This window comes from Elephantulus edwardii, unplaced genomic scaffold (genome assembly GCF_000299155.1).
Source record: "Elephantulus edwardii isolate Elephantulus edwardi_28Jun2011 unplaced genomic scaffold, EleEdw1.0 scaffold00016, whole genome shotgun sequence".
Taxonomy (NCBI): Eukaryota; Metazoa; Chordata; class Mammalia; order Macroscelidea; family Macroscelididae; genus Elephantulus; species Elephantulus edwardii.
In genome coordinates, this window is record NW_006399766.1 from 19,901,498 (window position 1) to 19,916,240 (window position 14,743).

The following is a 14,743-nucleotide window of genomic DNA, read 5'->3' on the forward strand; positions in this document are numbered from 1 at the left end:
ACATTTTCTTCCTGGAAGTTGAAACTACAGTGCAAAGACCTGCATGTAGACTGGAGATGTCTGATACCTGGCGAGACTAAGACAACCTGATTGGGAGGTAGGTTGCTGGTTATCCAGCTGTGTTACCAAAATAGATACATACCACATACATGGATGACTTACATGTGCTTAAAGGAATCAGAGGTTAGTCATCTCTATTTACTGCTGAATGACACTCTACACAATCAAAGTATCTTTGTTGGCTCAAGAAACACCTTGAGATCTTTCAGCTATTTGCAGCAAGATGAGAACTTGGGTTATCACTCCACTGTAGATGATAACATTCTACATTTACAACTGCTCCGGAATCTGCATCAAGGAAAGTATATTCTTGAGATTGTTTTTAAACTCAAGTGGGATAAACTCAAGATTGTAGTTTGGTTCTGGTGGACCTATTTTCATTTTCTTCATTTGTGAACTTGCAGGTGGGTAATTGATAATCTGTTCCACAGTCAGTCCCTGGCCTTGTTTTGACTACTGATATTGATCTTCTTCACCATCTCTTTCTACAGATAGAGTCAATCTGATCTGTGTGTTTTCCTTATTTGTGCCCATTACAAACGTGATTCAACAGTGTGGAAATTAGTTGAACAATATCATTAATATCGTGCAAAAGTACAATCTTCTTGAAGATTATGAAAAAAATGGCTGGAAGAGTCCATTGACAAGGAACTTCCAGAAATTAAATTTGGATCCAGAAGAGGCCATGGGACAAAGGATATCATTGCTGATTTCAGATGGATCCTGGCTGAAAACAGAATACTGGAAAAATGTTTACCTGTGTTTTACTAAGGTTTGTCTTTGTGGAACATAATAAATTATGAATAAAACTGAGAAGAATGGAACACTTAATTGTGCTCATGTGAAACTGTGAGCTACACTAGTAAGCAGTTGTTTGAACAGAACAAAGGAATACATCAGTGTTTAAATTCAGGAAAGGTGTTTGTCAGGATTGCATCCTTTTTCTATAACTAATCTGTATGCTGAGAAAATAATTTGAGATGTTGGACTATATGAAGAAGAATGTGAAATCAGGATGAGAGGAAGGCTCATCAACAACTTATGTTATGCAGATGACAGAACCTTGCTTGCTGAAAGTGAAGAGACCTTGAAATGCTTGCTGCAGAAGATCAAAGACTACAGCTTTCACTGTGGATTACACTTCAACATCAAGAAAACAAAATTCCTTGCCACTGGACCAATAGGCATCATGAAAGATGGAGAAGAGACTGATGTCAGTAATTTCATTTTTCTTGGATCCACAATCTATACTCATGTTTGCACCAGTGAAGAAATCAAGACATGTTGCATTGGGTAAATTTGCTGTTAAGGACCTATTCAAAGTACTAAAGAGTGAGGATATCAGTTTAATGACTGTTTTTGCTCTTAGATGCCATGAAGTCAAGTACAACTCCTGGTGACTCTGAGAACAACAGATCTAAATCCTATCCTATCCTGTGCCATCCTCATCATCTCTGACATACTTAAACACATAGCTGCTGTCATTGTGCCGGTCCATCTCATTGAAGGCCTTCCTCACTATTACTCCACCTTTCCTAGCCTCATGTTCCTCTCCCAGGAATCGCCTCTCCTAGTGATATGTACTAAGTATGTGAGAGAAAGCTTCCACATAGGTGCACCTTCAAGGAGCACTCAGGCTGCACCTTCTCCAAGACATACTTGTTTGCTCTTTTGGCAGTTCATGGACTATTCAGCATTCTTCCCCAACACCACAACTCAAAGATATTGCTTCTCCTCCTGTCACCTTTATTTATTATCCAGCTCTCAGATGCATAGCAAGTGATTAAAAAGACCATGGCTTGAATCAGGCGCACCTTAGTCTTTAAATTTATATTACTGCTCTTCAATACTTTGGAGAGGTCCTTGACAGCAGACTTTTCCAGTGCAGTATTGAGCATCTGTAAGCCTTGAATTCTTTAGAATTCTTCATGTGTCTTGGTATCAATCTTTTCCTGGATTTCGGAACTTCACCATGCAGGGAACTGGGTTCAAAGTATGTGCTTCACATCTGGATCTTTTTTCTTGGTAGTACTGAAGTCCTCCCTTTTCTGCTTTTTTCTTTTATAGGACCAAAGTTGTTCCATCCAATCCTCAATTCTCTTAAAATTGATTGGCTAATCTTGCTATGCATCAGAAGGCTGGACAGTGACTAGGGATGATAGAAAGAGGATTGATGCCTTTGAGCAGTGATGTTGGAGAAGAGTACTGAATATACCATGGACTGCTAAGAGAACAAGTGTGTCCTGGAAAGGGTGAAGCCAGGCTTCTTTGAGGCAAGAATTCTGAAGCTTTGTCTGATATACTTTGGACATGTTGCAAAGTGGGATCAGTCCCTGGAGAGGGATATTAAGCTTGGGAGGGTAGAGGGACAGTGCAGGAGAGGAAGACCTCAGATGAGACGGATTGATTCAGTGACTGAGGTAATAGAGGTAGGTGTGTCAGAGACAATGAGATTGGCACAGCATAGAGCAGGTTTAAGGCTGTTGTACATAGGGTCACTATGAGTCGCAGGTGACTCGACAACACATAACAACTACAACAGTCACATCATGGAGATCATTACATAACTGTCCCATTATTCCATTACATTAAAAATGCTGAGAGTCTTGGTCCAGTCAAATTGATATATATTTTTTTTATTTCTTCATGGGGGAGGGATATAATTTAATCCATGATAGATAGTGGATGGATAAATTTCTTTTTTTAATTGAAATTTTATTGAAAGCTTATAGATACTTTGGATTTCCATTCATTCATTGTTGCATTTTCCTCCCTGCCCACTCCTCCTCCCCCCGACCCCCAGTTTGCTTTTCTCTTTACCTTGCTCCTCTTATTCTGGACTCTTGTCTTGAAAATGATACCTAATAATATATTCCTTTTAACCAGTTCTCTCCCGTATCTGTTTCAACACAGTATACATTATTTATCCCCTCTTTTCTTAGTTTCCCCCAACCCCGATGTCAATCCCGTTTTACAACAGTGGCATTGGGCAGTATTTGTCCTTTTGTGACTGAGAAATTTCACTCAGCATAATGTCCTCCAGGGTCACCCATTTGATATATTTCATGAGTTCCTTGTTTTTCTTTTTTTTAAATTTTTTATGCAAGTTTACAGAGACTTTGGATTTCATGAGCTCCTTGCTTTTCAGTGCAGCATCATATTCCATTGTGTGAATATACCAGAGCTTCTCTATCCATTTATTTGTGGATGGGCACTTGGGTTGTTTCCAACTCTTTGCTATTGTGAACAACACAGCAATAAACATGGGTGTGCATATATCTGTTTGGGTGGCAGTTATGGTTTCTTTATGGTAGTATTCTATAAATTCTAGATATAAGTCCCTTATCTGACATGTCATTACCAAATATTTTTCCCCAGTTTGTGGGTTTCCTTTTTACCCTGTTGGAGAAGTTTTTGGATGTGCATAGGGATTTGATTCTTAGAAGGTCCCATTCTTCTATTTTATCCTCTCCTGGTAGTAGGTTTTTCAGAATGCTTGGAAGACTGTTTATGTTGTGGATTAGGATTTCTAGAGTTCTTCCAAGCCTTTCTCTAATGAAGTTTATGGTCCTTGGTTTTAGTCCTAGGTCTTTGATCCACTTTGAGTTGGTTTTTGTATATGGAGTGAGGTGTGGATCTTGCTTGAGTTTTCTGCAGATAGTTTTCCAATTTTCCCAACACCATTTGTTAAAAAGGTTGTCATTTCCCTACTTAACTTATTTCATCTCCTTGTCAAAAATCAGTTGACCATAGGTAGATGGGCTGATTTCTGGATTCTCATTTCTATTCCATGGATCTATGTGCCTGTCATTATACCAGTATCACACTGTCTTGACTCTTGACTACCATGGCAATGCAGTAAGATTTGAAATCAGGAAGTGAGATGCCTCCTACTTTGTTTCTGTTTTTAAGGAGTGCTATGCTTATTCGGGGTCTTTTTCCATTCCAAATGAAAGTGGAGATTATCTTTTCCATCTCGTTGAAGAATGGAATTGGTATTTGTATTGGGATCGAATTGACTGTGTAGATTGCCCTTCACAGTATTGAGCCTTCCTATCCACGAGCAAAGTATATTCTTCCATTTCTCCGGGTCTCTTTTTGTTTCTTGTAGTAATGTCTTGTAATTTCCTTTGTGTTTCTGGTTAGATTTACTCCCAAGTATTTAGTATTGAGATTAGCTATTGTGATGGGTATTGGTTTTCTTAGCTCAGGTTCTGTATTCTCTTTGTCACTGTAGAGAAATCAAATTGATTTTTGTATGTTGAGCTTGTATCCTGCCACTTTGCTGAATTGGTCAACTATGTCCAGTAGTTTTTTTACTGAGTCTTTCTGGTTTTCTAAGTATAATGGATACATTTATAAAATAGAAAAACCAGAAAGAGATTAGGGAACTCTAGTTGTTCCTTGGAGGCAAGGATTTTGAAACTCCATCTGGCATACTTGGGACATGTTGCCAAGAGGGACCAATCCTTGGCAAAGCGTATCATGCTTGGAAGGGTGGAGTGACAGCAGGAAAGGGAGACCCTGGATGAGATGGATTGATACAGTTACATGGGATAATGAGGGTAGATGTGTCAGAGGCAGTGATACTGGCTCAGGATAGGGCAGAGTTTAAAGCTATTGTGCATAGGGTCACTCTTAGCTGCGGTCTACTCCATGGCACGTAACAAGAAGAAGTTGCTTACACGGAGAAGAATTGGAATCCAGAACTCTTATTGTGCTTATAAGAAATGTGTACATACCTACATCAAGAAGCTGTTGTCTGAACAGAGCAAGGGAAGCCTGCAGGATTTAAAATTAAGAATGATGTGTGTCAGGGCCATTTCTTTCTTCCCTACCTATTCACTTTGTATACTGAGGAAATATTCGTTAAGTTGGACTCCTGAAGAGAAATGTGACATCAGGATTGCAGAAAGACTCATCAGCACCCTGCATTATGTAGATGACATAACCTTGCTTGCTGAAAGTGAGGAGGACTTGAAACACTTGCTGCAGAAGACCAAAGACTATAACTTTCAATATGGATTACATTTCAACATCAAGAAAACAAAAATTCTTGCCACTGGACCAACAGGAAACATTACAATAGATAAAGATTGAAACTGTCAGTGATTTAATCTTACTTGGATCAACGATCAACACCATTGGTACCAGCAGTCAGGAAAATCAGAGACATATTGCATTGAGCAAGTCCACTGTTTGGGACCTCTCCAAAATATCAAAGATCAATGATGTAAGTTTAAAGACTAAGGTGTGCCACAGTCTTTTAAATCATGTGCTATGAATCTGAGAGCTGGACAAATGAGTAAAGAAGACAGAAGAAAAATTGATGCCTTTGACCTGTGGTACTGGAGAATTATATTGAGTATCCCGTGAACTGCCAAAAGAAAAAAAAAAACACCATATCTTGGAGAAGGTGCAACCAGAGTGCACCTTGGGGGCCAAAATGATGAAGCTTCATCTCTCATACTTTCCTTGGAAAGGGACATCATGCTTGGAATGACAGAGGGTCAGCACAAGAGCAGAAGATCTGCAATGAGAAGGACTGACACCGTGACTGCAACCAAAAACTCTAGTGTGTCAAAAGCTGAAGAGAATCATACAGGAAAGGATAGAGTTCAAACCTGTTGTTCATAAGATTGTACTTGACTCGACAGCACCCAACAACAACAACAGTAGCTTAGTGGAAAGGGGCAGTACTACCAACCTGAAGACACATGGTTCAAATCCACCAGCTGCTCCATGAGAGAAAGATGGACTCTCTCCCTTTCTGCAATTTACAGCCTCCAAAAACTCACTTCAGGGTCAGATCTGAGTCAGTGCCAACTTGATGGCAACAACCATGACAACAAAAGAAGGTTAGGTCTGTTCTACCCTAAAGGAAAGAAATTCTCTAACCAAGTCTTCAAGAACGACAGCTTTTCCAACTTGACTTTGGTGAATGCCGTTAGGAACTGCTCCACTTGTTCTTCTAAATCAATATGTGGCTTTTTGAAGAGGGACGCAGGACAGAAAGGGGGGGAGGGAAATCTGGTCTCAGTTTGGTACCAGACAAGCTCCTGTGAAATAATTCTTTGTCAAACTTGCTGTTTCTATAGACTCCAGCAGCAGCAAGAACAGCCTCTGTGAGTCACTAGTGGCAGGCAGCATGCCCTGCTGGAAAGGATAGCAATTTGGGAATGTTCTCTCTGTGGCCGGAAGTCCCTGGAGTGCTGAGGAGAATGCCAGTTTCTCATTATCAATTCCAGTTGTCATGGGGTCCACCAAGAAACAGGTTCACCATGAATCAAGAGTCTCCCCTGGAGGAAAATAATATGGCACAGGAACCAGAATCTGTCTCTGTAGGCAGTTGCTCAGCCAAGTAACCTAGGGCTTCCTGTTCTCTCTACAGGCAAAGAAAATGAAATGCATTTAGGGGTTCAAGTGCCACATTAGAATTACCGAAATTGTGCGAGACACAGATGGAGCCTGCCAGTGGAGCAAATGTGTAGCAAGTATGGGCAATGTTTATGGACATTGCTGACTTTCTAGCAGTGCTGATTATCCCATTTCACCAGCTTTGTTGCCTTGTGCTCAGGTTGCACGTGTGACAAATTTTTCTCCCTTGAGGTATATTAGAAACCAGACTGAGGGGGAGAATGACTGAAGAGCTCTTCAAGTCTGGCATCTTTAGAAACACAAATGAAGGAGGTTTTTCCTGGGCCTTGACTCTGATAAGGCAACCTAGCAAGGGACAAACATGCTGGGGGAGAAACTGAGCATTTCCAGTCCGTTCACGAGAGTGGATGTTCCTCACTAATGAGAATATTATGGACACGTTTAATGTGGCGTGTGCTCTTCACACAGGCTCCTCAGTTGGGTATCTCGGCAGGATTTCACTTGAATTTGTTACCTTACAAAGTTAAGTAAGCACAAGTCGAAGGCAGTCCTGCAGACTCCAAGGTAGAGTGGCTTCTTGAGGTCCCTGAGCTATTTTGAATGGCTCTCAGGGGATGAGGGTAAATGTGGGAGGCTGGGAATGGAGGGAAGAGAGGAAGGTGGTGGGTAGATTCAAGAGCTTCTGAAAGTCTGCACTAAGTGCCAGGAAATAGCACACTCTGGATCTGCAGTCAAGTCAAATGCTAGACTTAATCTTTAGCCACTAACAAATGGCTCAAAACAATATTTTCTTTACTAGGGGAATAAAGATCATGAAAACATTTCTTATCGATTGCTTGTTCCATACAGTGCTCCCAGGCATTTAAAAGGCAATAAAAAAAAAAAAAAAAACCAACCACCCCGCAATATGTATTCCAATTTAAAAGGCAATATATTTCAGTTGTGGTGCTGGAGAAGGATCTTGAACATACCATGGACTGCCAAGAAAACAAATAGGTCTGTCTTGAAGAGGGTGAAGCCAAGTTTCTCTTTGGAGGCGAGGATTTTGAAGCTCCCTCCATCTCACATACTTTGAACATGTGCCCAGGAGAGACTGATCCTTGGAGAAGGGCATCATGCTCAGAAGGGTGGAGGGACAGTGCAGGAGGGGAAGACCTCAGATGAGATGGATTGATACAGTGACTGGGGCAATGGAAGTAGGTGTGCCAGAGTCAGTGAGAGTGACTCAGGACAGGGCAAGCTTCAGAGCTGTGGTACAAGAGACTTGATGGCACATAACAACAACAACAACAACATATATTCCAAGGGCTATAATGTGACTTTTAATTACAATCTTAATCTTATTCAGAAAGTCTGTTGGTTTCCCTGCATACATGCTTTGAGGGTTAGCCACAGGTTGGCCAGCTTTCCAACAGGCTACTTTAAGCTCCCTTTTTCCAATGCGTTGGTGGTCTAATGGGTGGGGAATCAGCCAGTTCTAATCCGCCAGGAAATAATCTACCAGGAAATAAAAAAACGCATTGCAATGGGAAAGTCTGCTGTTAGGGACCTCTCTAAAGTACTTATGAGCAACAGTGTCTCTCTGCAGACTAAGGTGCGCCTAATACAGGCCATGGTCTTCGCAATCACTTGTTATGCATCAGAGAGTTGGACAATGACTAGGGAGGCTAGAAGGAGAATTGACGCCTTTGAGCTGTGGTGCTGGACAAGAGTATTGACTGTACCATGGACTGCCAAGAAAACAAACAGATTCATCCTTGAGAGGGTTAAACCATGTTGCTCCTTGGAGGCAAGGATTCTGAGGCTTCGTCTCACATACTTTGGGCATGTTGTAAGGAAGGAGAGTTCCTTGGAGAGGGACATCATGCTTGGGAGGGTGGAGGGATGGTGCAGAAGGGGAAGACCCTCTATGAGGTGGATTGATTCAGTGACTGGGGTAATCGGGATGGGTGTGTCAGAGGCAGTGAGATTGGCACAGGATAGAGTAGGGTTTAGGGCTATTGTACATAGGGTCGCTATGAGTCGCAATCAACGGCACATAACAACAACAACAAGGTCCCTGGTGACACAGGGCTTAAGCCCTTGGCTGCAGGAGAAAGATGTGGCAATTTATTCCTGCTATAATTGTTGCTGTTATGTACTGTCAAGTTGGAACTGACCCATAGTTGACCTTCCAGTGGGTTTTCAGAGGCAATAAATTGACCACCTTTGTCTCTCGGAGCAGGTCGTGAATTCGAACCATGTGCCTTAGGGTTGGCAGTGCAGCAGTTGTACTCTGCCAGTCAGAACCGACCCAATGCTGACCCTCCAGTGAGTTTTCAGAGGCTGTAAGTTACATGGGAGGAGATTACCCATCTTTGTCCCATAAAGCAGCTGGTGGATTTGAACCTCCTGTCTTTGGGTAGGCAACACACTAGGCCACCAAAGCTCCCGAGGGTCACTCTTAAGTCTGAATTGACTTTGTGGAAGTGGCTTAGGTTTGACTTTCTGCAGTTCCCACACACAGAATGTCTTATTGGCCTGGTCCGGGAATGTCAGGTTGGTGAAACATCCCCAGCAGCAAAATAACATTTCCTCTTTGTGTCCTTTAGAGCGCTCAGTTTTTGCAGCACCCAGTCACAAAAAGCTCAACACTTCACGAGAGTGTTAAATTAAAGTGATGTGCTATGTGCATGAAGGTAATTGATCCATGAAACATATATCTTATTTAGCAGTGCATTTTGGTACCTTAAGCTTGTGTTGAGATGATTGCTTCCTAGGCAATAAATGTGCTAGAGTATTTTATCAAGAGCGACAGCTTGAAATATGTATATATAGGTGGTGGCAAGGACAAACGCCTGGCAGCTGATTTGCCATTGCCCATTTATCTCCAAGCAGCCACCTGGCAAAGGAGCTGGTGCTCTTGTCTCCCAGACATACATCAGAGTCAGAATAGAGTCTTACCCTAGCAAATCATTTACCTCTGGAGTAAAGAGTTTTAAGTGAAGGAGACTTGCAGTGAGAAGCACTTTGTTTGCTGTTTCCCTGGGAAGAGCCTCCAGGGAGCCAGTTGAATTTTAGCCACACACACCAAAGGCCAAGCTAAAACTGTCTTCCACTGAAATCTCTCCCAGGACCTAGAAATGTCTACAGATTAGAAGAATTTTAGAAGTAGATCACCCGGCCTTTCTTCTTAGTCTATCTTAGTTCAGCTACTCCACTCAAACCTGTCCATTGTGATGATTCTGCTGGTATTTGAGGTACTGATGCCATAGCTCCCAACATCAAGGTAACACACAAGACACACAATATAACAGACTGACAAATGGGTGCTGGTACATCCTATTAGGAAGAAGATGAATTGTAGCCAGTATTAGTTCTATTGTTCCAGCTACTAGGAAGCTGACGTCCATTAGGTGAGAAGTGACTAGAAGACTCTCATAAGCATACGCTGATAAAAAGGCACTCTTCCATGCACAGGAGATGGGAGTGGGGACAGATGGAAGAAGAAGGAAGGTTGTGGGCAGCTAATGAGTCTAGGGACATTGTGAAGACAGAAGGAAGGTGATTTGGGCTCGCCCCCTTCCATCTGGTTCTGAATTGTCCAGTGTTAGCAGGACATGTTTGGTTTTCAGGGAATTCAGTAATGAGACATTTATTTAGAGTTGATTGTGCAAATGGCGGGGGAGGTTGTTGCTCACCCTCCAGCAGGGTTTTCAGAGGGTATAAATTACACAGGAGAAGATTGGCTATCTTTCTCTCACAGAGTGGCTGGTGTAGTCAAACCATGTGCTTTTGGGTTCAGGTGTCACAAAGCCGTATTGTCATTCTCCTCAATTATAATGGGTATGTTTAAGGTGTTTTAACAACTAATTGCCTTGTTTACATGAATATTAGGCAGCCCTAGTGGCCTAGTGGTGAGAACCTGCACTGCAATCCCAACGGCATGTGGTTTGAATCCACCAGCTGCTCTACAGAAGAAAGATGGGCAGTCTCCTCTCGGGTGACTGGAAGCTGCCAGAGGGTCAGCTCTGGGTCAGGTCTGACTCGACAGTACACAACAACAACACGAATAGTCTGATAAACTGAAAATTGCTAGGTTGGTCAGAAATGTCTGTCACGCGCGCGCGCGCACACACACACACACACACACACACACACACACGTCAACTCGGAGTCCTTTTTTTTTTTTTTGCTGATGAGTTTCACAGTAATGAGGATATTTGAAGGTAGGCTCTGGGGTGCTAAATATGTATTATGAGCATCTTTCATATGCATGTGATGACTCAAATGACCCAAAAGCTTAGTTAAAAGCTCGTGTGGAGTGACTTTGATAGAATTCCTGCTTACAAAGGGATATGATTTAGACAAGCAGCTGCAAATTTCCATATGCCATTCCTTAGGGAAGAGAGCTCTGGTGACCTAATAAGAAGTTGGTAAGAGGTTGTGCTGCCAACCCAAAGGCACACAGTTCGAATTTACCAGTTGCTCCATGGGAAAAAGAGGGCCAATTTTTCATGTTATTTACTGCCTTTGAAAACCCACTAGAGAGTCAGCTGTGAGTTGCCTGTGACTTGACAATAAACAACATTTCTTAGTGGGGAATAGAATATTTTAAAATAATAACATGTATATATAGTGTGTATATATATCTATATCTATATATCTAGATCTATCTATCTCTATCTCTATATCACCTATATCTATATCTATAAAATTTTAAGCATGCACTTCTACCTCCTTAATGTCTTGCTCTGAAGTAAAGCTCACCTGCAGGATCATAACTAAATAACTAAGAGGGTACAGAAGTAATGCTAAAGGGCTGAGATACCTGGCTGGTATGCACAAGCCTCCTTTTGAAATGAAAAGTGTTGCATGAGAAGGTTGAGGCTGCTGCATTAGTACCACCCCACTCAGGCTCTCTGACCACTGGGGAATTTTTCTCCTTTTTTTAAGGGGACCTTTCTTCTGCCTTATGTTTCCACCCAGAGTTCATGTCAACAACCCAGAAGATGTTGAAGGCAATTAGGGAAAGTGCATTGCAAGGCTTGAAAAAGGAGAGCAGAGAGAGCATTATTTATCCACCTTCCTGCATGCCGAAGGAAGCCTCCAAACTGAAGCGTAAGTGAAAACTGTTTTGATCTCAGGCTCTCCAAATCTCAGTTTCCATGGACACCAGAGTCCTTTATTGTGAACGCGACCTCTCGAGGTTGTGCTACACTGGTTCTCAAACTGTGTAAGGTTTAGTTGATCAATAATGTGATAAAAAGAGAGAACATCTTAACAGAGTGGCTAGTGACACAGGAGGCTCGGTAAGTGTCGACTGAAATAATAGCTGATGTACTGTTAACTATTTCAGGAATGCACATTATGTGCCTCTGCGTGCAAGGCCCTCAGTAGTGCTCCCTCAGTATGAAATGGTTAACAAACAAAACCAACCCCCCCCCCAAACCCATTGAGTCAATTCTGAATCATGGTGACCTTGTTACAGGGCCGAGTCGAACTGACCCTCAAGCTGTTGCTTTTTGGAGGCCTCGTCTGTCTCCCACGGGGTACGGACCTTTTAGTTAGCAGACCGGCACTGTAACCACCCTGCCAGCAGGGCTCCTTAAAATGGCTCACAAGTAGGGTTTAAACTTTTTCTCAACATGGCTATTTCTTTCTTTTTTTAAAAAAAAATTATACTAGTTTATTTAAAAAAAATTCTAATACATTATTTTCCAGACCAGATTCTTCCAATTTCCCTCACCTCCTCATTAAACTGTACAACCCCATGATTAATTCCCCTCTCCCCCTGCACATCCTCATCCCTCTGCTTCCACTCCCCTCCCTTGGATCCTTGTACTCATTCTACAGTAATGGTGTTATACAATACTTGTCCTTTTGGAACTGAGTTAGTTCAGTCCCTCTCCAGTCCCTCCCAAATTAGGTAGTGATTTACAAAATCATTGCTCCTGCATGCTGTGTAGTATTCCGTTGTATGAATGTACCACAGCTTCTCAATCCATTTGTTTGTTGTTGAACATCTGGGCTGTTTCCATGTTCTTGTGATGGTGAATAACACTGCTGTGAACATTGGCCTACAAGTCTCCAGTTTGTGCCTCAGTTCTCATTTTCTCAGAGTATATTCCAATTATTGGAATAACTGAATAATATGTAATTTCTATGTTTAGCTTTTTGAGGAAGTGCCAAACTGCCTTCCAGAATGGTTGTGCCATTTTACAATCCCACCAACAATGTATAAGGTTCCTATCTCACCACTTCCTCTCCAACATTTATTAATTGCCGACTTGTTAAACTTTGTCACTGTTACTGGATGGAGATGGTACCTCATTGTGGTTTTGATTTACATCTCTCTCATTTGAATATCTCTTATTTGGAGCATTTCTTCTTGGGTCCATTGGCCACCTGAATGTCTTCCTCTGTGAAAATTCTTTCTATGTCTTTTGTTCATTTTATTATTGGGTTATCAGTCTTTTTCTTGTGGAGGCCCAGGAGTATTCTGTAAACTTTCGTTATGAGACTCTTGTCTGAGATGATATTGCCAAATGTTTGTTCCCAGTTGGTAGGTTTTATTTTCACCCTGTTGAAAAAAAAGTTTTTAATGTGCACCAGGATTTAATCTTTAGGAGGACCCATTCATCAATTTTATTCTGTCCAGATTGTGAATGTCTGGCTGTATTTGGCAGTCTCTTTATATAATAGACTAGATAGATAGTCTAAGCTTGATCGCAGTTTGTCTCTGATGAGCTTTATGGTTTTGGGCTTTACTCCACCTTGAGTTGATTGTTGTGGATGGTGTGAGATGTGGATCCTGCTACTGTTTCTTTTAACATGTCAAAGGCAAGATTGAGACAGAATTGGTAAAGGGCATTTATTCATAAAGTTGTTGCTGTTACTTTCCTTGAAGCAGGAATCTGAAAGGGGTTAGAAGGACTAGTAAGGAATAGGGAGCTCTGGTGGCCTAGTGATAAGGAGCTCTACTATCTATCTGAAGGTATGCAGTTCAAATCCAGAAGCTGCTCCATGGGAGAAAGTTGGGCAATCTCTGCCTTTATGACTTACTGCTCCTGAAAATGTACTGGAGGGTCAGCTGTGGGTGGGTTCTCGCTTGACAGCACACGAGAACAACAGAGTAACAAGAGGCCCTACTGAGCCAGTCTGATCGACAAGCATTGTTTTATGATGGCAGAGAGATTTCCTAGTTGGTCTTCAAGTATATCTGGCAGTCCCTCGTTGGCTGCAAGGGAGCGGTTTGGGAATATTTTTAAAAGAGCAAAGATAGTTGAATGAAGGATAGTGTGAAACACAATGTATATGAAATTTGTAAGTAAACCAGTAGAAAAGAAAAATTTTAAAAAAGAGAGGAAAGATTGTTCCGTTTTAGGGGTAGAGGCCATTTTTCTGGAATAAGTAGAGGCTGTGGGGTGCTTTTTTATGGTCAAACTGTCATAATGGCTCTTATGGTGGGGGGGTGCCATCATGGGCAATTTCTCAAGCACCTGTTGTTGTTATGTGCCGTCGCTTGCGACTCATAGCGATCCTATGTACAACAGCCCTAAACCCTGCTCTGTCCTGTGCCAGTCGCACTGTCTCTGACACTCCCATCCCGATTATCCCAGTCACTGAACCAGTCCACCTCATAGAGGGTCTTCTTCTCCTGCACCTACTATTTACCAATTCCCTACATATATTAAATAACTTCTAAGTGGCACAGACCTAACTAGGAAAGAGATTCAATGGTTCTTTCCACTTAAAAAAATGAGACCAGAACAGAGAGGGTAAAGAACTCATCTCAAGACACACAGCAGACTAGTAGCAGGTTCATGACTTGAATCCTCTGCTCTAAAACATTTTCTTAGAAAAAGTGATCGATGAGAAGAGGTGGGAAAGGAAGGACGTAAGAGAAGGCTAAAATGTGTGTTTTTGTGGGAGGGTGTTTGTTATCATGAATTGTTTCATTTCACCCCATCCTCCTCCTCTTACCAGACGTTTGTTAAGTGCACTGACATCATATGCTGAATGTGGCCTCTGGAATACCAGGAGTGAAGAAGCCGTAGATTAGTTTTTCTCGGTGAAGAGGAACATTTTGTGCTTTTTTTGTGTGTGGTCATGCACTCCCCTTCTGCTCCCCATTTTCGTTTAATTCAACGTTTCTCCTGCTTCAGTTGCTAGTTCCTCTAACTGGGAAGAAGAAAATAATTGGGGACTGAAATGTTTCTCAGTGTCAGTAATCCTTACTGTCATTTCTCAGAAGTTTAAGACGAAACTGAAAAGAAAAATCTCCTGGGCCAGTAAAGGAAAATGTCAGGGGATGCTGCGGGAT